Source organism: Macaca thibetana, chromosome 12 (genome assembly GCF_024542745.1).
Source record: "Macaca thibetana thibetana isolate TM-01 chromosome 12, ASM2454274v1, whole genome shotgun sequence".
NCBI classification, from domain to species: Eukaryota; Metazoa; Chordata; class Mammalia; order Primates; family Cercopithecidae; genus Macaca; species Macaca thibetana.
In genome coordinates this window covers 45,852,870-45,875,172 of record NC_065589.1, presented here as the reverse complement: position 1 = coordinate 45,875,172, position 22,303 = coordinate 45,852,870, and the positions used below count along the sequence as shown (strand labels likewise).

The 22,303-nt window shown below is 39.9% G+C and overlaps 1 protein-coding gene and 1 long non-coding RNA gene across 8 annotated transcripts in view; both read right to left on the bottom strand.

Annotated features, from left to right (window-relative positions):
* Positions 1 to 22,303, bottom strand: part of ANKRD44 (ankyrin repeat domain 44) — a 346,841-nt gene that overhangs the window by 83,565 nt on the left and 240,973 nt on the right. The gene's annotated exons all lie outside the window — the stretch shown is intronic.
* On the bottom strand, positions 1,528 to 17,326 carry LOC126932160 (uncharacterized). The gene is made up of 2 exons (XR_007718124.1): positions 9,405 to 17,326; positions 1,528 to 9,088 (listed from the first exon to the last, which is right to left on the bottom strand). It is a non-coding gene; the product is annotated as an uncharacterized LOC126932160 (long non-coding RNA).

Below are 22,303 nucleotides of genomic sequence, written 5' to 3'. Positions count from 1 at the left end.
GGCACAATCTCGGCTCACTGCAACCTCCACCTCCTGGGTTCAAGCGATTCTCCTGCCTCAGTCTACCAAGTAGATGGGATTACAAGTATGTACCACCATGCCCGGCTAATTTTTTGTATTTTTAATACAGACGAGGTTTCACAATGTTGGCCAGACTGGTCTCGAACTCCCGACCTCAAGTGATCTGCCCGCCTCAGCCTCCTAAAGTGCTGGGATTACAGGCATGAGCCACTGTGTCCGGCCCAGAATTACTATTTTAAGATGACTAACAAAATGCAATCCTCTACAAATGCAAGTGGACATGAAATACCATGGCATCTAATTATTCTTGGAAAATACACACACTGGGCTTAATATGATCACTTGAGTAATTAAATGGTTTGTCCATTTCACTAATAACCACTATAAATTAATGAAGAAAGAATTTCTCATCTTGAAGGACTAGTGAGACAATGTCTTACTGGTAAGAGATACTCAATATGCTTTATAGGAACTTAGAGAAAGACTTGTAGCGTTTTCCAAAACAGGGAGGGGGAATTTAAGAGTGATGGTGGGCTGGGCGCGGTGGCTCACGCCTGTAATCCCAACACTTTGGGAGGCCGAGGAGGGTGGATCATGAACTCAGAAGATCAAGACCATTCTGGCCAACATGGTGAAACTCCATCTCTACTAAAAATACAAAAATTAGCCAGGCATGGTGGTGTGTGCCTGTAGTCCCAGTCACTCAGGGGGCTGAGGCAGGAGAATCACTTGAACTCGGGAGGCGGAGGTTGCAGTGAGCCGAGATTGTGCCACAACGCTACAGCCTAGGCAACAGAGCGAGACTCTGTCTAAAAGAAAAAAAGAGTGTCAGTGAATTTTTTGAACGCCTATAACAAATGCCCTCTGGAACTAAAAGTATCTGATTCTAAGAGAAAAACAAAGACAAAAACCCACCATACATCTACAATTTCTTTGTTGAAATAGTTTTTCAGACTCCTTTAAGAACTTACATCTTGACCCTTATTTTTAACTATATGAATAAATATTTTATGTGAAATTCTGGCAAATTATGAAAAAATTTATTTTTACATTGTGTTTTTCTAAATAGACCTATTTTTTAATGTATTCATTGTATTTTATTTATTTTTTTTTTATTTTACTTTAAGTTCCAGGGTACATGTGCACAACGTACAGGTTTGTAACATAGGTATACATGTGCCATGTTGGTTTGCTGCACCCATCAACTCGTCATTTACATTAGGTATATCTCCTAATGCTATACCTCCCCCAGCCACCACCCCCTGACAGGCCCCAGTGTGTGATGTTCCCCGCCCTGTGTCCAAGTGTTCTCATTGTTCAATTCCCACCTGTGAGGGAGAACATGCGGTGTTTGGTTTTCTGTCCTTGTGATAGTTTGCTGAGGATGATGGTTTCCAGCTTCATCCATGTCCCTGCAAAGGACATGAACTCATCCTTTTTTATGGCTGCATAGGATTCCGTAGTATATATGTGCCACATTTTCTTAATTCAGTCTATCATTGAGTCTATCATTGATGGGCATTTGGGTTAGTTCCAAGTCTTTGCTATTGTGAATAGTGCCACAATAAACATATGTGTGCATGTGTCTTTATAGTAGCATGATTTATAAATCTTTGGGTATATATTCAGTAACGGCATCGCTGGGTCAAATGGTATTTCTAGTTCTAGATCCTTGAGGAATTGCCACACTGTTTTCCACAATGGTTGAACTAATTTACACTCCCACCAACAGTATAAAAGCGTTCCTATTTCTCCATATCCTCTCCAGCATCTGTTCTTCCCTGACTTTTTAATGATCGCCATTCTAACTGGAGTGAGATGGTATCTCATTGTGGTTTTGATTTCCATTTCTCTGATGACCAGTGATGATGAGTATTTTTTCATGTGTCTGTTGGCTGCATAAATATCTTCTTTTGAGAAGTGTCTGTTCACATCCTTTGCTCACTTTTTGATGGGGTTGTTTCTTTCTTGTAAATTTGTTGAAGTTCCTTGTAGATTCTGGATATTAGCCCTTTGTCAGATGGGTAGAGTGCAAAAATTTTCTCCCATTCTCTAGGTTGCCTGTTCACTCTGATGGTAGTTTCTTTTGCCGTGCAGAAGCTCTTTAGTTTAATTAGATCCCATTTGTCTATTTTGACTTTTGTTGCCATTGCTTTTGGTATTTTAGTCATGAAGTTGTTGCCCATGCCTATGTCCTGAATGGTATTGCCTAGGTTTTCTTCTAGGGTTTTTATAGTTTTAGGAATAGACCTATTTTCATATAAACTTTCATTAAAAATTTGCCATCTTCTAATAATTTGTGTGCAAAGGATTTTTCCATGACATTTATAAGTTCCCAGGACACCACAATGGAGGGTAACTGGAGACTTCTGAATCTGTACATGGTAGCGAGAAGTCCTTGTTTTACCCTCCAATAACACCTACACAATCAGACACTAATATTTAAGAACTATACTGTGGAGGAAACACATTCTCATTTACTCAACTTTCACATTTTCACATCAAATATGCCTCATATGTTCATGCTTTATATATTCTTTAGGATAACCAGATGGTTTTCTGAATCTCTACCATAAGATTTTTTTTTTTTAATTTTAGAAACAGGGTCTTGATACGTTGCCCAGGCTGGACTTGAACTTCTGGGTTGAAGTGACCCTCCAGTCTCAGCCTCCTGAGAAGTTAGGATTACAGGCATGAGTCACCATGCCCAGGTCTACCTTAAGAATTTGACCATAGCAGTGATTTTAATTAAAGAAAGAAAGAAGATTCCTGGGGTACTTTTCCAATTTTAACATATATTACTCTTCCTTCTAAGCTAATCTAATGATCTGTCTCTTTAATCTTGGCCAAGACACCCCTTGGCCACTGTATTAGTCCATTCTCACACTGCTATCAATAAATACCTAAGACTGGGTAATTTATAAAGAAAATGGGTTTAACTGGCTCGAAGTTCCACAGGGCTGTACAAGAAGCATGAGGCTGGCATCTGCTCAGCTTCTGGGGAGGCTTCAGGAACTTACAATCATGGCAGAAGGAAAAGGGGGCACCAGGACTTCATACGGCTGGAGCAGGAGAAAGAGAGAGAACGGGGAGAGGCTGCACACCTTTAAATGATGAGATCTCATAAGGACACCCTCACTACCACGATGACAACACCAAGGAGGACAGTGCTAAACCATTCATGAGAAACTGCTCTCATGATCCAATCGCCTCCCACCAGGCCACCTCCAACCCTGGCCATTACAATTGAACATGAGATTTGAGTGGGGACACATATCCAAACCACACCAACCATCAATAACAAAGCATTCTACTTCTTCCTTACTCCAAATTCACAGTATCATTGTTTTTTGTGCTTGTTTTTTTTTTTTGAGACAGTCTCATTCTGTCACCCAGGCTGGAGTACAGTGGTGCGATCTTGGCTCACTGCAGTCTCCACCTCCTGGGTTCAAGCAATTCTCCTGCCTCAGCCTCCTGAGTAGCCAGGATTACAGGTACCCACTACCATGCTCAGCTAATTCTTGTATTTTCAGTAGAGATGGGGTTTCATCATATTGTTCAGGCTGGTCTTGAACTCCTGACCTCAAGGGATCCACCCACCTTGGCCTCCCAAAGTGCTGGCATTACAGGTATGAGCCACCACGCCCAGCCTAAAATTCACAATATCTTTTATTGCAATAAAACTTTCCCACTCAGAAAATTAGTTATTGGGCTAATTAAATTATATTACTGTTACCTTCTGTTGGTGAGCCATCAGGTTATTTTTTTTTAAGTTTTACTTACAGAGCGTATAAATTACCCTTGGTTATTCTCAGCTGTGCTGAGTTATATGAAAGCATAGTACCCTAGTACCCTGGAATACCTCTATATATGAAATGATTCAAATGTCTCCCTTACTTTTTCTTTTTTTTTTTTTTTTTTGAGACAGGGTCTCACTCTGTTGCCCAGGCTGGAGTGCAGTGGCACAGTTATGGCTCATTTCAGCCTTGACCTCCTGGGCTCAAGCAATTCTCCCACCTCGGCCTCCCAGGTAGCTGGGACTACAGGCACACACCACCATGTTCAGCTAATTCTTGTATTTTTTTGGAGACGGGGTTTTGCCGTGTTGCCCAGGTTGGTCTCGAACTCCATGGCTCAAGGGATCTACATGCCTTAACCTCCCAAAGTGGTGGAATTACAGGTGTGAGCCACTGTACCTGGCTATCCTTTCTTATCACCTTTAAGGTGCTGATGACTCACACACAATAGAGCCCAACCTTCTCAAAACTGTAATTCTCTTCCAAATGGTCACTAGGAGGTGCCAGCTTGGCTAAATCAGAATATATATTCATTTACTCATTTATTTATTTTAGAGACAGGGTCTTGTTCTGTCACCCAGGCTGGAGTGCAGTGGCATAATCACAGCTCACTGCACTCTCAAACTCCTGGGCTCAAAACAATCCTCCTGCTTCAGCCTCTGAGTAGCTAGGACTAAAGGTGCTACAGGTGCACAACACACACCCAGCTAATTTTTTAATTTTTATTTTTTGTAGACACAGGGTCTTGCTACACTGCCCAAGCTGGTCTCAAACTCCTGGACTCAAGCAATCCTCCTGCCGTGGCCTCCCAAAGTGTGGGGATTACAGGTGTGAGTCACTGTGTCTTGACAAATCAGAATATGTATTTAATCAACTGCTCTCCACATGTGCCTTCTGAATCACTTAATAGTAACTTTGTTGAAAAGATAAATGAATAGTACTAGCTTAGAATTCCAGCTATTATCTCACTTATAAATAACGGTCTACTTTATCTTATTGTCACCACTGAGATGCTAATACTATTCTCTAGGGCAGAGATTCTCAACCAGGGCATTGAAACCCCTAGGGGACATTTGGCAGTGTCTGGAGTAAAAACGTTAAGTGGGATGCTGGTTGTTAGCAGCACCTAGTGGGCAGAGGCCAGCATGTTACTAAGCCTCCTATAATGCCAAGATAGTCCCCCATAACAAAGAATTATCCTGTTCAAGATGTTAATAGTACCAAGGTTGAGAAATCCTGCTTTAAGGAAATAAAAGTAGATTAAAAAATTATTCTTGTTGAAACTTTGGGGTTACCATCCAGGCAGTACAGAGCTCTGACTTTGAGCTTCATAATAGGAAGATAAGTTGCCAAATAGAAGCCCTGTGATGGGAATACTCCAATATATTCTCATAAAGGAATTTAGTGAACATGGACCCACTGGTGTATAGCCCAGGTTCCAAGGAACAGTGTAACCATCAACTTGATAGTGTTCATGGCTAGTGAGAAATCCATCCTTCACGTTTAATTTGACTGCATAGAAAATTTGTGAGTTGAATGGAGAATAAAATAGACAACCGATGTTAACCAAACCATCTAAATGACTTTAGGAATAGCCTTTCTTGATCCATTTTTAAATCTCTTCTTGTTTGGGGAAATGTTGGGCTTGGGGGATGAAGTGCAATAAATACCTTCCGTGTTGTGACACATAAGAAAACCTCTAGCCATTTTTAGATTTTAATCATCTTACCCACATTACAGATGTAGGCTGTTTGGCAAAGGCTCAGAGGAAAGAGTGTTATCAGTCCTCAGCCATCTAATTACTTATCTTAGAGAAAATTAGGCAACGTTCCAAGTCCACAGAAGACTCATGTTCTGTTGGGAGTTATTAATTACAAGCAGACCTAAGAAGCATTAATTTGTTTTGGTAATCATGCCAGGGTGTATATAGCTCTGCCAAAGAATATGGGAAGGAAGTGAAGACTGGGGAGAAGGTGAGCTGCTCGGCTCAGCTGGTAAAAGAGGGATTAAAACCAGATGGCCCCAATTTGTCTCTTTTAGCCAAGTTCTAAACAAAATATTCCTTGTGCTGAAGTTTAAATTAAATTGATGCCTGACTGCTCCACTCCTAATAATCTAAAATAATTCTGTCCTTTAAAAATTATTTCCTGTTTTGTTGTTGCTTTTTAAGAACGTGAGATAGGCTGGGTGTGGTGGCTCACACCTCTAATCCCAGCACTTTGGGAGGCCAAGGTGGGTGGGTCACCTGAGGTCAGGAGTTCGAGACCAGCCTGGCCAACATAGTGAAACCCCCATCTCCACAAAAATACAAAAATTAGCCAGGCATGGTGGCGCGCGCCTGTAGTTCCAGCTACTCAGGAGACTGAGGCAGGAGAACTGCTTGAACCCAGGAGGCGGAGGCGGAGGCTGTGGTGAGCCGAGATGGCACCACTATACTCCAGCCTTGGCAACAGAGCACGACTCCATCTCAAAAAACAAAACAAAAAAAGAACTTGAGATACTTAAAACTTACCCTGACACACACCCACACCCACATCCATTTGCATACACAAGAAAAAAGACTGGAAGAAAATAAACCAAAATGTAAATAGTAGTTATGTCTAGATGGTGGAATCATAGGGGATTTCTATTTTCTTTTTATATTTCTATGATGTTTCCACAATTTTTACAATTAAGCACAGATAATTTTTATAATCAGAAAACAACCTGAAATAGGGCAGTTATTTATACCCATTCTGTCTTTCTATCCCATTATCTAATTATAATTCATTTCTGCCTACACTGATATCCTTTAAAAAATAAAAATGGACTTTTGCTTTTGTTGCCCAGGTTGGAGTGTGATGGTATGATCTTGGCTGTTTGCAACCTCCGTCTCCTGGGTTCAAGTGATTCTCCTGCCTCAGCCTCCCAAGTAGCTGGGATTACAGGTGCCCGCCACCATGCCCAGCTAATTTTGTATTTTTAGTAGAGACAGGGTTTCACCATGTTGGCCAAGCTGGTCACGAACTCCTGACCTCAGGTGATTCACCCTCCTTGGCCTCTCAAAGTGCTGGGATTACAGGCCTGAGCCACTGTAACTAGCCCACTGATATCCTTTAAATATTGATATGGCTATTTATGCTGGAAAAGGTAAATAACCAGCCATAATACTAATCAAATCAAAAATCTCACCCATTATTACCTACTTATATAACTGGCTGTGCTGCATGTTGCTAATGGGTAACATGTTAACCTTTTATTCAAGAACTAGTTTATCAAAGGGCTTCTAACATTATATCTCTACAGATAAGTACACATATTCCTATATTCTGGCAAGGTACAGTTCAAAGGAAAAGATAAAGGAGGAGAATAGATATCAGATCACAACCTGGCTCATTATAGGACATACTGAAGATACAAGGCTCAAACCTTGAAAAAGATCTGAAATATAATTATATTTGCACTCAATGTCTAAACTTATATGTAATATAAAAACTTAATGAAATTCTTATGTTGGTAATATAGAATACCTGATGTTGGCCTATGTGAAGCACAAATATTTCTATAGCATGTGAAATAATGTAAGCTTACCTAAACTTATGATCAACAAATAATTGAGAGAAACAGTTTATTTTGCTATAATACTAAGAAAACTCAAGCAACTGAACTTATGCACATGAAAGCAATAGTTGATAACTCAACTTTCAAGAAAAAAAAAAAATCAGCATCTATTTTAGGTTCAAAGGCAGAGCCACACCATACATTTACAAATGTCACCATTGAAAAGAAACATGTCCTCTTAAAATTAAAGTCTATATAGTTAAACAAAAGACAATAAAGTGCCTGTACAAGCACAAAATAAAGAAATTCCCTGTACATACCACTCAGCTAGTGAGGCTGTCTTGATATTAGCCAGTAAGTGAGACATAACTTACGCTCACAGTGATCCTGGAAGCAGGTAAGTGATCTCGTACACTAGCTATTTCCAGTTCCAACTTGTTAACCACTGGAGAATTCCTGTTTGATTTATGACACTTTTCTGATGAGTGTAAGGCCATAAGAATATTCCAAGGGCTCTTTTAAAAGAATAATCCTAGTAACCCTTTGGCTAAAGCACCATTTGCAGACTAGCTTCTGTACAGATGCCATGGTAGTGAACGTTTAGAGGCCATAGAATATGGGAGAGATATGGTCCCAGGTGGCGTTAGCCAAAGGCAAATTGAGGAAAAGAGGCAGTTCTTTGGACTAATAGGCTCTCATCCACTCCATGTTCATACACTGGTCTGCAGCTGCTCAAATCACCCTCATAGAGCAAAACTTATCTGTTCTATTTCTCATTCTCTAAAGCCTTTTGCTCTCCCTGAGCTGAGACCTGTAATGGATTTCTAACCTGTAACACTGTAAGATAATGAATTTGTGTTCTTTTAATTCTGCTCAATCTATGGCAATTTATTATGGCAGCAATGGAACACTAACACACACATTGTAGTTCTAATTTGCATTTCCTTGATTACTATTAAAGCTGAGTACTTTTTTCACATATTTATAAATACTTGGATAACCTCTTGTGAAATGCCTGTTCAAGTTTTTTGCCCATTTTTCCACTGGGTTATCTATTTTTTTCTTATTGGCTTTTAAGTTTTCTTTATATGTTCTGTAAGAGTTCTTTATATATTCTGGGTACAAGACCTTTTTCATATACATGTATTGTACTCTGAAGCTTGCCTTTGTACTCTCTTAATGGTGCCTTTTAATGGACAAAGTTTTTAATGTAATAGAGTCCAACATATCCAGTTATTCCTTTGGCTAATTTTGTATCTTATTAAAAGATATTTTTCTGTGAGTCATGAAGATGTCTCTTATGCTTTCTTCTAAAAACGTTATTGTTGTACCTTTCACATATAGATCTGCAATCTATCTCGAATTCAGTTTTGTATATGGTAAAAGAAGATTCATTTTCCTCCATACACATGTTTTATTAACCTAGCACTATTTGGTGAAAAGATAATTTTCTTTACTGAACTGCTATGCACCTTTATCATTAATCAGGATACCACATATGTGTGGATCCATTTTTCAACTCCCTATTCTGTTCTTTTGATTAGTTCATCTATCTTTGCCCTAATACCGTACTGTTTTTCTCAACTTTTTATTCTGTTCTTTTGGTTAGTTCATCTGTCTTTGCTATAATACCATACTGTTTTCATTACTAAAGGTTTTTTGTTCTTGAGACAGGGTCTTGCTATGTCACCAGGCTGGAGTACAGGAGTGCTATCATAGCTCACTATAACCTCTAACTCGCCGGGCGCGGTGGCTCAAGCCTGTAATCCCAGCACTTTGGGAGGCCGAGGCGGGCGGATCACAAGGTCAGGAGATCGAGACCACAGTGAAACCCCGTCTCTACTAAAAATACAAAAAATTAGCCGGGCGCAGTGGCGGGCGCCTGTAGTCCTAGCTACTCAGGAGGCTGAGGCAGGAGAATGGCGTGAACCCAGGAGGCGGAGCTTGCAGTGAGCCGAGATCGCGCCACTGCACTCCAGCCTGGGCAACAGCGTGAGACTCCGTCTCAAAAAAAAAAAAAAAAAAAAAAAAAAAAAAAAAAAAAACCTCTAACTCCTGGGCTCAAGTGATCCTCTCACCTCAGCTCCAGAGTAAGTAGGACTACAGATATGCCACCATGCCTGGCTAATTTTAAATTCTTTTCTACAGGCAGGGTCTCACATGTATTGCCCAGGCAGGCCTCAACTGATACTCCTGCCACAGCCTCCCAAAGTGCTGGGACATTACTATAGCTTTGTAACAGATTTTTTGTATCTGGAAGTCTAAGTCCCCAGGTTGTTCTTTTTCAAGATTGCCTTATATATTCTTTAACCTTAGAATGTCTGTATAAAATTTAAAATCAGCTTTTCAATTTACACACACAAAAAACCTTGCTGGGATTTTGATGAATCTGTAAATGTGTTTGGGAAGAGTTGCTATTTTCACAATCTTTCAATTTATAGAAATAATTATGTTTTTCTACTTATTGAAACAGAGTTACTTTTTCTCCATAATGTATTATAGTTTATGGTAAGGGCATTTAATACTTTTTATGCTATTGAAAATTGTAATTTTTTGTAAATGATATCTTTTTAAAATTTCATTTTCTATTTGATGTTGCTGGGATGTAGGAAAGTAATTGATTTTTAGAATATTAACCTCGTATATGGAAAGGGCAAAGTTGATTATTTAGGACATCTTTTATTTTTCTCAATAATGTTTTACAGTTTTTATGGAAATAACATTTTATATAATATTTTAGATACTAGTACAAATGATAATATTTTTGTAAATGGTATTTTAAAATGTTTTAGTTAAATTTGTTTTTTGTTGCTGGTATATAAAATACAGTTGCCTTTTGTATAATGACCTTATACCCTTATCAATCCATCTTGAATTGAGTGTTGTGTATGATATGAGGTAGAAGGAAAGAATTATTTCTCCTATATGCATATTCAATTAACCTCCCACCTATCTTAATATCTGTAACTTAATTACATCTGCAAAGTCTCTTCTGCCATGTAAGGTAACATATTCACAGGTTCTAGAGTTATTGCAGGGCCATTCTGTCCACCACACTTTTATTTCTTGTTTTCCTCTATTGCACCAGCTAGGACTCCCAGTCCAATATTGAAGAGAAAGGGAGATGGCAGGCATATCTGTCTTGCTCCTACTATAAGGAAAAAAAGTGTTTAATATTTTACCATTTAGTATAATGTTTGCCACAGATATTTTGCAGATGTTCTTTATCAGATTAATGATGTTCCCTTCTACTAGTTTGCTAAGAATTTATCACAAATAGGTACTGAGCCTTACTAAATACTTGCATTGATCAAAATGTTTATCTGATCTTTTTCTCCTTTTTCTGTTAATATGGTAAAATACCTTGATTAATTTTCTAATACTAAACTACCCTTGCATTCCCATTTAGCTGTTATGTACTATCTTTTTGAACATATATTGTTACACTTAATTTGCCAATATTTTGTTTAGAATTGTCAGTACTTTTTCACGGAAGCTTTCGGTCTAAAATTTTTTTTGCTTCTACCTTGGGGAATATAAGAACTGTTTTTGAATTTTTTTTTAAATTAAGAGATGTTTATTCTCAAGCACATTATAATCTTCTGAAACTTGTCCACACTGATCCAACCATATAACAGTTCTTTTTGCTTCTATCTAAAATTTTCTGACCAGGTATGGTGGCTCTCATCTGTAATCTCAGCACTTTGGGAAGCCAAGGCCAAGAGTTTGAGACAAACCTGGGCAATACAGCAAGATCCTGTCACTACACAACATTTTTAAAAGTTAGCCAGGCATGGTTGAACATGCCTGTTATCCCAGATACTCTGGAGGCTGAGGTGGGAGGATTGCTTGAATCCGGGGTTCAAAGGCTGCAGTGAGCTATGATCGCTCCACTGCACTCTAACCTGGGTGACAGAGTCAAACTCTGTCTCAAAAATCATAAAAAATAAAAATTAAGAAATTAAAAATAAAATAATTTTTTGATGATTTCTTTGTCTGAATAATGGAAATATGTCTAGGGGTTGGCAGTCTTATAGAACCCACACATTTCCAACAGAATAATCCATTTTCATTTATTTCCTGCATTTCTGCCAGTTCACAGTATATGCTGAATCTGTCAAGATGGGGCTGGGTTTATTTTATAGTAAGCAATACCTGGTATACTGTATGTTCTTAATAATAATAAATACACAATGACATTAAAAATGAAACCACCAGATGGTGCCACCGTAGATAATAGTCAACTTGTTAATTCCAACAGTAAAGGATGTTTTCGTTTAAGAACTTTGTGAAAAAAATTTATTGAGATTGCTGTTACTGCACATATTAATAATCATCTACTGCTTTACTCCATGCCTGACACTGCAGGTCCCCAAAGTCACCAGATGTTAAAATCAATATGGCTTGAAGTTAGAAAAGCACTGGAGTTGGATTGGAGGATTCATAGAGATGTTCTCCCTGCATTTAGGTTGTGAATCTTTTTTTTTTTTTTTTTTTTTTTTTTCCAGCAGTGACCTGTCGCTCTCGGTGTTCTACGAATTAAAGCCTTTTTAGATAGAGAAGGGTGTCATACAAGATGAGAAAAAATAATAGATAATTTTAAGAAGAGCAGAAACTTATAGTTGATGTCAGTTGTCTTAATTTTTCACTTTCCAGAGCATTGAGTTCATTAAAACAATGTGAATGGTATCTACAAGGGCTTTGACTATTAGAGTCTTTATTTTTTTTTTTTTTTTTGAGACGGAGTCTCGCTCTGTCCCCCAGGCTGGAGTGCAGTGGCGCGATCTTGGCTCACTGCCAGCTCCGTCTCTTGGGTTCACGCCATTCTCCTGCCTCAGCCTCCCAAGTAGCTGGGACTACAGGCGCCTGCCACCGCGCCCGGCTAATTTTTTGTATTTTTAGTAGAGACGGGGTTTCACCTTGGTCTTGATCTCCTGACCTTGTGATCCGCCCGCCTTGGCCTCCCAAAGTGCTGGGATTACAGGCGTGAGCCACCGCGCCCGGCCAGACTATTAGATTCTTGATATAAGTCTGAGGCCTAATCACTACTACAAGCCTGTATCTAAGATAAAAAGGCAGCAGGTCTCCTGCATTTCATTCTGTTTAAAACACATTTAGTCTCCTGCCCATTATCCACATTTATTAATAACAGTTCTCATCTGAGGGCTAATTCAGCTGAAGTTCTGCACTGCAAAATACTTGATTGCATTATGTGACAGGCACATTGGAATAGTGACAAGCAGCTGGTCCTATAAAATACTCCAGAATGATGGGCATTACATTTGATCAATTCCACTTGCTGAGCATATACAGTTCTTGTACACTATCAGGAAAAACTATAATACTGGCCTCATGTTTCCATGGTGACTTGTGAGAGCAATTCTTAAATTTAAGAGTTACCTCTTTTAATCAACAATAATTTTCATCTAGATGATATTCCCAGGCTACCCTGAATTATATTATCATGATGTTAATTTACTTTCTGTCTCAGCTCAAGGTAAAATGTACTTGCCTAGGGCCAGAGAGAGTAGAGGAATAAGGGTGGGTTGGAAAGGAATGTAGCAGCTGAGGGACATGGGAATATGATAAAAAAAATACTTAAAAAGGAAACAAAGCAGATAACAGATTTGAATACAAAGAAATATTAACTTTTCAATAATCTTTTAAAAATGCAATGGAAAAAGTACATTTTTCTTACCTGCTCTTAGTCCTCACAAAAGCTGTACAAACCAACATAAATATCCTTTTGGACAGCAATTTTAGTGTTAAACTACAGCATACATTTCTCACTTTAAGCATCAAATTTTAGTGATTCTAGCCCAGTCAATAAAATATACAACTTTAAAGAAAATTTCTTCTGATCCAATGACAGCTGATCTTGCTGGTATTCTGAAACACTAGTTAAAGACCACAAAGACTACTTCTGGCTAATGGACATTAACAGAAGCAGCACAGATTCAAGTAAGTAGGTAAAGAAAGCTGTTATTATTTTAAGCAAAATTAAAACAGATGGGAGAGACAGACACACATGTATTCAGATATGCGCCTGCCTCACATTTAATCTTTTATGAATGGCTGCTCCCAGATGGTGATGCGACTCAGCAATGCAATTTTAGATACACCATCTATTTTCCTTACTTCGATGTACTGTGTCAATTACAACTTTTCTACTTAGTGGCTGATGCAACCATCATCAAAAGAAAAATAAACCATCATGACAATAGGTTCTCTGATATTTTGAAAATGAGGTGATAGTCAACTTATCAAACCAAGTCCAAACATCTCTCTATACTCTCCATCCTTCAATTCGTTACAGGTTTGATACTACTATTCCACATTCACACAAATGGTGAGGTAAGGAAATAAGAGACCAACATAGCAAACAGATTATGCTCATGAGCGTCTGTGAATCTCTCATTAACCACTGACCCCAGAATGGGACATGCTGTCCCCTAAAGTCTCACAGTGTGTCACCTGTACCTCTTCTAGGACATCATGTTTTATCTTGGATAATAAGAATAATAGGAATACAAAATTCTAACAGAGCAACTACTGTATTTTGTCATAGTTAGTTATTTACATGCCAATTCCCACTATGAGATAGTAAGCTCCCAGATACAGCAGCTTCTTCGTCTTTTTAGACCTGGCACATAGCAGTATCCAGCAGATAGAGAAATTGATTAAGATACATTAAATGAATACATAGTAACAGTTGCCACTTGTACCTATCATATGCGAGGCACCATGCTAGATACTTTACTTACATTCCTTTCCTTCCCAGTTTTATTGAGGCATAACTGACAAGAAAAAATTGCAAGTATTTAAGGTGTACAATGTGAGGTTTCGATATATGTATAAATTGTGAAATGATTACCACAAACAAACTAATTAATATCCTAATATCCGTCACCTCACATAGTTACCTTGTGTAGGGGGGGTGAGAATACTTTCTACTTTCAAGAATACAATGCAGTATTATTAACTATAGTCCTCATGCTGTACATTAGATCTTCAGAACTTACTCATTCTGCAAACTGAAACTTCATATTCTTTGACCAACATCTCCCCATTTCCCCCTAGACCTCAGCTCCTGCCGACCCCCATTCTACTCGCTGTTTTTATGAGTTCAACTTTTTTAGATTCCACAGGTAAAGTGAGTTCATGCAGTATTTGTCTTTCTGTGACTGGCTTATTTCACCTAGTGTAATGTCTTCCAGGTCATACATGTTGTTATAAACGGCAGGATTCCCTTCTGTTTTAAAGCTGAATGATTTCCCTGTCTGTGTGTATGTCTGTGTGTGTGTCTGTGTGTGTGTATCACAGTAACCATCTATCAATGAACACTTAGGTTGCTTCTACAGCTTGGCTACTGTGAATAGTGCTGTAGTGAACATAAGAGTGTAGATACATCTTCGAGATACTGATTTCATTTCCTTTAGATATATATCTGGAAGATATATATCTGGACTACATGGTAGTTCTATTTTTAATTTTTTTAGGATTTACTTACATTCTTCTACTTAATGCTATAAGCAACCTAACCCCCATTTGACAGATTAGACAAGCTACGAAGGCTCATGGAAGCAAAGTAAAATGCTTACAGACCTTGTAGCTAGGTAATTGTGGGGCTGGCATTCCAAACCAGACTGTATAATGTGGAAGTCTTTGAGCTTTCAAGCATATCACACAGCCCCTCCTCTGGCTGAACTCCCATAAGCTCAGGCCTGAGTTGTCGGGTGGGGACTGCAGGAGGTGGCAGAGGACAGACGCCACACCCGGGCATTGACACTGGCAGCCCCTGCATTGTCACGGGTGGGCAGCGATTGGAGCAGTGTCTTTACAGGACACCTGTGACCAAACAGTCTTTGGGGTGTAAACACAGAAGATACCACCACAGAAAGCAAAAACAGGAGAAGAAGAAAACAGTGGGTGTCCTGTGCTCACCATGAGAAGTGCGTAGAGTTCATGGGAAACATGCTGAAAGCCCTTCTGAAGGAACTGGAGCACAGCCAGAGCGCCTGCAGAATTTGGGGGCAGGGCCAGAGAAATAACTGGGGAGTAGTTATTATAATCCTGTTATTACCCTATGGAGAACTAGGAAATGTGGGTGATAAGTCAATATTTATGTCGCACACTTTTTACCTCCCAAACTAGGTTATAATCTCCTTGAAAGTAATATCCATGCCTATTATTTATTTATTTATTTATTTATTTATTTTTTGAAACAGAGTCTCACTCTATTGTCCAGGCTGGAGTGCAATGGCACAATCTTGGCTCATTGCAACCGCCGCCTCCCGGATTCAAGCAATTCTCCTGCCTCAGCTTCCCAAGTAGCTGGGATTACAGGCATGCACCGCCATGCCCGGCTAATTTTTGTATTTTTAGTACAGACGGGGTTTCACCATGTTGGTCAGGCTGGTCTTGAACGCCTGACCTCAGGTGATCCACCTGCCTCGGCCTCCCAAAGTGCTTGGATTACAGGCGTGAGCCACCACACCCTCGGATGCCTAATATTATTTCTGTGTCGGCCATGGTTCCTAGCACATTTCCCTATAATCCACTCTGTAACATCAGAAAGCAGCCATCCTAAATTAGGTAGCTAATGTAAGAGAAGCCACACCTTGGAAGTTGTCCTAACGGTCTACCAAGTCAGTATTCATGGAGTCTAGGAAAAACAGAACTAGTGGTAAGGGTTTCTGTAGCCCTGTCCAGAGGACAGGACTCCTGGATGGGTCATCAAAGGTATTCTGATTGGTAAGGCACTGGGTTTTGAATAAGAGAGGATACATGAGGTTATCAGAGCTTGAGCACATTAACTTTTACTCAGTTTCTTTGATTTTAATTCCATACTCAGGAAGAAAACATCTGATCTTTATTCAGTGTGTAAAACTGGATCCCCTACGTAGAAGGGAACATAGCTGTAGTAGATGACATGAATCTCCTGGTCCTTTTAGCAGCTGGATTTTTCACTGTAAATTCATGAAGGATATTCTTGTCATCCATCTGGTGTGACTGGTGTGATAATGCAGATGAATAAAGTTTATGAACTTATAAAAACTGGGGCCAAGCGGGATGCCTTATGTCTGTAATCCCAGCACTTTGGGAGGCCGAGGTGGGCAGATCTTTCGAGGCCAGGAGTTCAAGACCCCCCCCCGGCCAGCATGATGAAACCCTGTCTCTACTAAAAATACAAAAATCAGTCAGGCGTGATGGCATGCACCTGCAATCCCAGTTACTCAGGAGGCTGAGGCAGGAGAATCACTTGAACCCAGGAGGCAGAGGCCGCAGTGAGCTGAGATCACGCTGCTGCACTCCAGCCTGGGCGACAGAGCGAGACTCTGTCTCAAACAAACAAAAAGCAACTGGGATGTAGACTCTAATCTCCAAACCCACTAACTGCTAGTACTCTGGAGAGTCTTAAAAAGGCCAGTACACAGGAAATACTGAGTAATCAAATATATTAATTGTAACATTCCCTTCTTTTAAAAAACACATTTTAAGAGACAATGACAACAAAAACACACTGCTCATCTGAAATGGTTGCTTTGGGCTATTTCTTACTATAGTCTGTCCCATAACAATGTGAGGAATTTGAGATCAAGATTGCTATATACTAAAAAATATCTTTATGTAATTTAAACAATTTTGTGTGAAATAACTTATGTGTTTGGAAAACTATAAAATGTTTCCTAGAAAAAAAATGCTACGGAGTTATGACTCTAAAATGTACCAAATTACCTTTCCAGTGAACAGGTGAATGTTATTGCTAAATATTAACAAAACTACTTTCTTTTCCAGATGGAATCTCATTCTGTCACCCAGGCTGGAGTGCGGTGGCACGATCATGGCTCACTGCAGCTTCAAACTCCTGGACTCAAGCAATCCCCCCACCTCAGCCTCCTGAGTAGCTGGAACTACAGGTACACACCACCACACCCAACTAATTTTTTCTTTTCTTTTCTTTTTTTTTTTTTTGAGACAGAGTCTCGCTCTGTCGCCCAGGCTGGAGTGCAGTGGCCGGATCTCAGCTCACTGCAAGCTCCGCCTCCCAGGTTTACGCCATTCTCCTGCCTCAGCCTCCCGAGTAGCTGGGACTACAGGCGCCCGCCACCTCGCCCGGCTAGTTTTTTGTATTTTTTAGTAGAGACGGGGTTTCACTGGGTTAGCCAGGATGGTCTCGATCTGCTGACCTCGTGATCTGCCCGTCTCGGCCTCCCAAAGTGCTGGGATTACAGGCTTGAGCCACCGCGCCCGGCCTAATTTTTTCTTTTCTTTTCTTTTTTTTGGAGAGACAAGGTCTTGCTATGTTGCCCAAGCTGGTCTCAAGCTCCTGAGCTCAACCAATCCTCCTGCCTTGACCTCTCAAAGTGCCGGGATTCCAGGCATGAGCCACTGAACCTGGCCCAAAACTACTCTTCTCTGCTGAATGGTCCACAGAATTTAAATCCGGTGATGTTACCACTTAGGTTGTGAGGATCTGCCCATGTGAGAAAGTAAATCTCACTTACTGCTGAGGGTTTGGTTTTCCCAGATATTCCTTCAGCTGTTACAGACAGCCAGGCCTCTTCCCTCCTTTGGAATTTTAGAAAGGCTCTTTGTTCTTTGTGAGCTTCACAGCACCCTGACCTGGAACACAGGTGTGCATGTGAGCTGTTCTTCTGACTAAAAAGTCCTCAGGCCTTTACATTTTATCTAACCAAATGAGGATCAAGAAGGGAAGTGATTATTACAGGGACCTGATCTAGACTTCACAACAGAGGACTTTGAGTCCTTAGCAGCTGCCAAGGACAAGCCATCTTTGGAGAAACAAGCTTGCTGGAAAGTCACTTTCCTCCCTCTAGCTGGAAGCACTCATCCCTGGCAGGTGTTATCATCTGGAGAGTGATACCAAGCTGACAGCAGCTGTTACAAAAGATGCTGAACAGAGATTCCAGGAGGAGGGCTGGGTCCAAGCATGAGTGCTTTTATGAAAATATGTGCAGAAGTCCAGGGCTAATGCTGCAGATTTCAAACAGTGGGATGTACCACAGAGCTGTAGCTGGGGTCGATTTTACCCCTCACTGGGTGGATAATGGCATAGGGTGATTCTGCTCTCCTAATACAAAAAAAAAAAAAATGCAGATTGCTAGTCATGCAAAAGAATGGATGGGCCAGGCACGGTGGCTTATGCCTATAATCTCAGCACTTTGGGAGGCTCAGTCAGGCAGATTGCTTGAGCTCAGACGTTCAAGACCAGTCCAGGCAACATGTCGGAACCTTGTCTCTAAAAAATACAAAAATTATGACCTGGAGCAGTGGCTCACGCCTGTAATCCCAGCACTTTGGGAGGCCGAGGTGGGCAGATCACTTGAGGTCAGGAGTTTGAGACCAGCTGGGCCAACATGGGGAAACCCCATCTCTACTAAAAATACAAAAATTAGCCAGGTGTGGTGGTGGGCACCTGTAGTCCCAGCTACTCGGGAGGCTGAGGCAGGAGAATTGCTTGAACTCCGGAGGCGGAGGTTGCAGTGAGCCGAGATCATGCCACTGCACGGGCAACAGAGCAAGAATCTGTCTAAAGAAACACACACACACACACACACACACACACACACATCTCTCTCTCTCTATATATATATATACACACACACACATATATAAATAAATAATACAAAAATTAGCTGGGTGTGGTGGGCTACTGTAGTCCCAGCTACTTGGGAGGCTGAAGTGAGAGGATCAGTTGAACCCCAGAGGCTGAGGCTGCAGTGAGCTGTGATCATGCCACTGCACTCCAGCCTAGGCAACAGAGGAAAGACCCGTCTAAAAAAAGAAAGAAAGAAAGGAAGAAGGTAAAGAAGGAAGGAGACGGGAGAGAGAGAGAGAAAGAGAGAAGAGAAGAGAATAAATGAATGATATAGACCTACAGACATAACTGTTGGTATTGTCTGAGGTTCTCTTGCTTCCCTTTGATAAATCCTGAAGACCACTCATCTCGATGGTACCTTGGTTGGAATTCAGATGTTCTGAGATAGCTTCGTCTTTCAAAAGTCTGGAGTTCACTAGTCCTCCAGACAGTACAGCATGGTTGTTGAAAGCTTGGAATTCAGAGTGAGACAGACATGGGTTTGAATCCTGGCTCTACATCCCACCAGTCATATCACCCAGGGTAGTTACTTAATTTCTTTGTGCCTTAGGATACCTATCTGTGAAATATGGATAATAATAGCAGGTACTTTACAGAACTGTTATGAGAATAAAATGAGATGATGCAGACACAGAGCCCAGTCCAACATGCTTGTCATAAATGTTCATTATTCCAACTTTATTAAAAATGATAAGCATGGTTGTTAAACTCCCTCATGAGCTAAAACTTTGAAAAAGAATCAGGGTTTTGTTTTGTTTCATTGAAGGTTGATTCTTTCAAGGAATGAGTGTCTGATGACCTTATTTTGTCGATCAAAGTTCCATGAACTTTGGTGCCATAAAGTTCAGAACCTACTCCAGTTCCAGCAAGTCCTCTGGATGGTGATATCCACCAGGCAATTGGATGGCTAAGCCTGGACCTTGAAGCACACTGAGCTTAGACATACAGATTCGGAAGCTTTCTCCCAGTGGAAAGAGTTGAAAGACCAGCTGCCAGATCCCATTCTGGATGAGACACCTGAGCTGCATGCATTGATTTTGGGATAAAGTGGTCTTTCTAAGAACTTGTGTAGTTGAAATGTTGAATAATTTAGCATTCAAGGTGGTGGTAGTGGTTAAACATAACTCTTAGGTGACACACATAGATCACTGAATTAGGTGCTTATTCAAAGACAATGTCTAATCCAAGGCTGGCTTCATCACTCTGGTTGTCCTAATACTTCTTTCCATGCTACCATATGTTCAGGGAATACGAATCAATTTTACTATCAAAAACATAAAATAAGCAAAAGCTACATTTTCCGCAGAAAACAATGTTATATATTCTAAGCTACATAGTTATATCTTTATATTAACCCACTTCAGTAAACAAACACGTAACAGAGCACCCACTGAATGCCAGACACTCTGACTTAGGTATTAGGGATGCAAAGAGTGAATGGCACTGCTCTAGGCATTTTTAATTCACCGACTTGCTGAATCCTCACAACAACCCTAGGAGGTAGGTCCTGTCATTCTGTGCATTTCGCTGATGAGGAAATTAACGTACAGAGAGATCAACCAAGATCATAATGTTAGTAAAAGGCAGAATCTGAATTTGCTCTGGCTCTAGGCCCCGCACCCTGCACCGCTCAGTCAGACTGCCTTTCAGCTAGGGTGAGAGGAGACGTCTCTTTCTTCAAAGAGCACACAGTCTGGTGGCAGAGGCAGAATACTTTAAGCTAAAAATTTTGTTTTCCAGCTAGATTTTCATGGCAGGTCTTCATTATAACTGAGGGCTAATCAACTTCATTTACCAAGATATCCATTTTTTTTCTAAAGAGATTGTTTCCTAGTTACATAGATTTTTAAATTAAACTTCGTTTTGAGATCATTGTAGATTAACATGTAATTATAAGAAATAATATAGAGAGATCCCATGTTTCCCCCAATGGTGGCATCTTATGAAACTATAGTACAGTAACACCACCAGGATATGGATACAGATACAAGATACTGATATCTCAATAAAGTCAAGATACAGAGTATTTCCATCACCACATAGGCAACTCAGGTTGTCCTATTACAGACACACCCATTTACCTTCCCTAACACCTAACCTCTAATTAATCCCTAAAGACCACCACTAATCTGTTTTTCATTCTATAATTTCATCATTTCAATAATGTTATATAAATGGAATCACACAGTATGTAACCTTTTAGATTTTTGTTTTCACTTAACACAATTGCCTTTTATTATTCCCTGGAGATTCATCTAGGTTGCTGCATATGTCAATAATTTGTTCCTTTTTATGGCTGAAAAGTATTCTTTAGTATGGATGTACCAGTTTGCCCACTGAAAGATATTTGAGTTGTTTCCAGTTTTTGGCTATTACAAATAAAGCTCCTATGAACATTTGTGTACAGATTTTGTGTGAACATAAGCTTTCATTTCTCTGAAATAAAAATGCTCAGGAGTAAAACTGCTGATTCACATAGGAATTACATTAAATCGTTTTTAAAGGAACGGTCAATCTGCTCTGCAGAATAACTACCCCTTTTTATATTGCCACTTGCAAATGCATGAGTGACCCACTTTCTCTCCATCATTACCAGCTCTTGCTTGGTGTTGTCACTGTTTTTATTTTAGCCATTTTAATATGCATATAGTGACCTCATTGTGGTTTTTATTTACATTTTCCTAATGACTAATGATATTGAACATCTTTTCATGTGTTTGTCATCCATATGTCCCCTTCAGTGAAATATCTGTTCATATATTTTGCTTTTTTTTTTTTTTTTTTTTTTTTTTTTGAGATAGAGTCTCGCCGTCTCCCAGGCTGGAATGCAGTGGCAAGATCTTGGCTCACTGTAACTTCTAACTCTCAGGTTCAAGTGATTCTCGTGCCTCAGCCTCCCAAGTAGCTGGAATTACAGGCATGTACCACCAACCCGACTAATTTTTGTATTTTTAGCAGAGACAGGGTTTCACTATGTGGGCCAGGGTGGTCTCAAACTGTCGGCCTCAAGAGATCTGCCCCGCTTGCCCTCCCAAAGTGCTGGGATTACAGGTGTGAGCCATCGCACCCAGCCATATTTTGCTCATTTCTTAATGGGAGTGTTTGTGTTAACTTTTAAAAATCTGTTGAGTTTCGAGAATTCTTTATATATTCTAGACACATATCTTGTCAGATATGTGACTTGCAAATATTTTCTTGCAATTTAATGTTTGTCTTTTCAAACTGGTGACAGGGTCTTTCACAGAGCAAAAGTTTTAAATGTTAATGAAGTCCAATTTAGCAATCTTTTTTTAAAAAAATTGCTGTCAAGAACTCTGTGCTT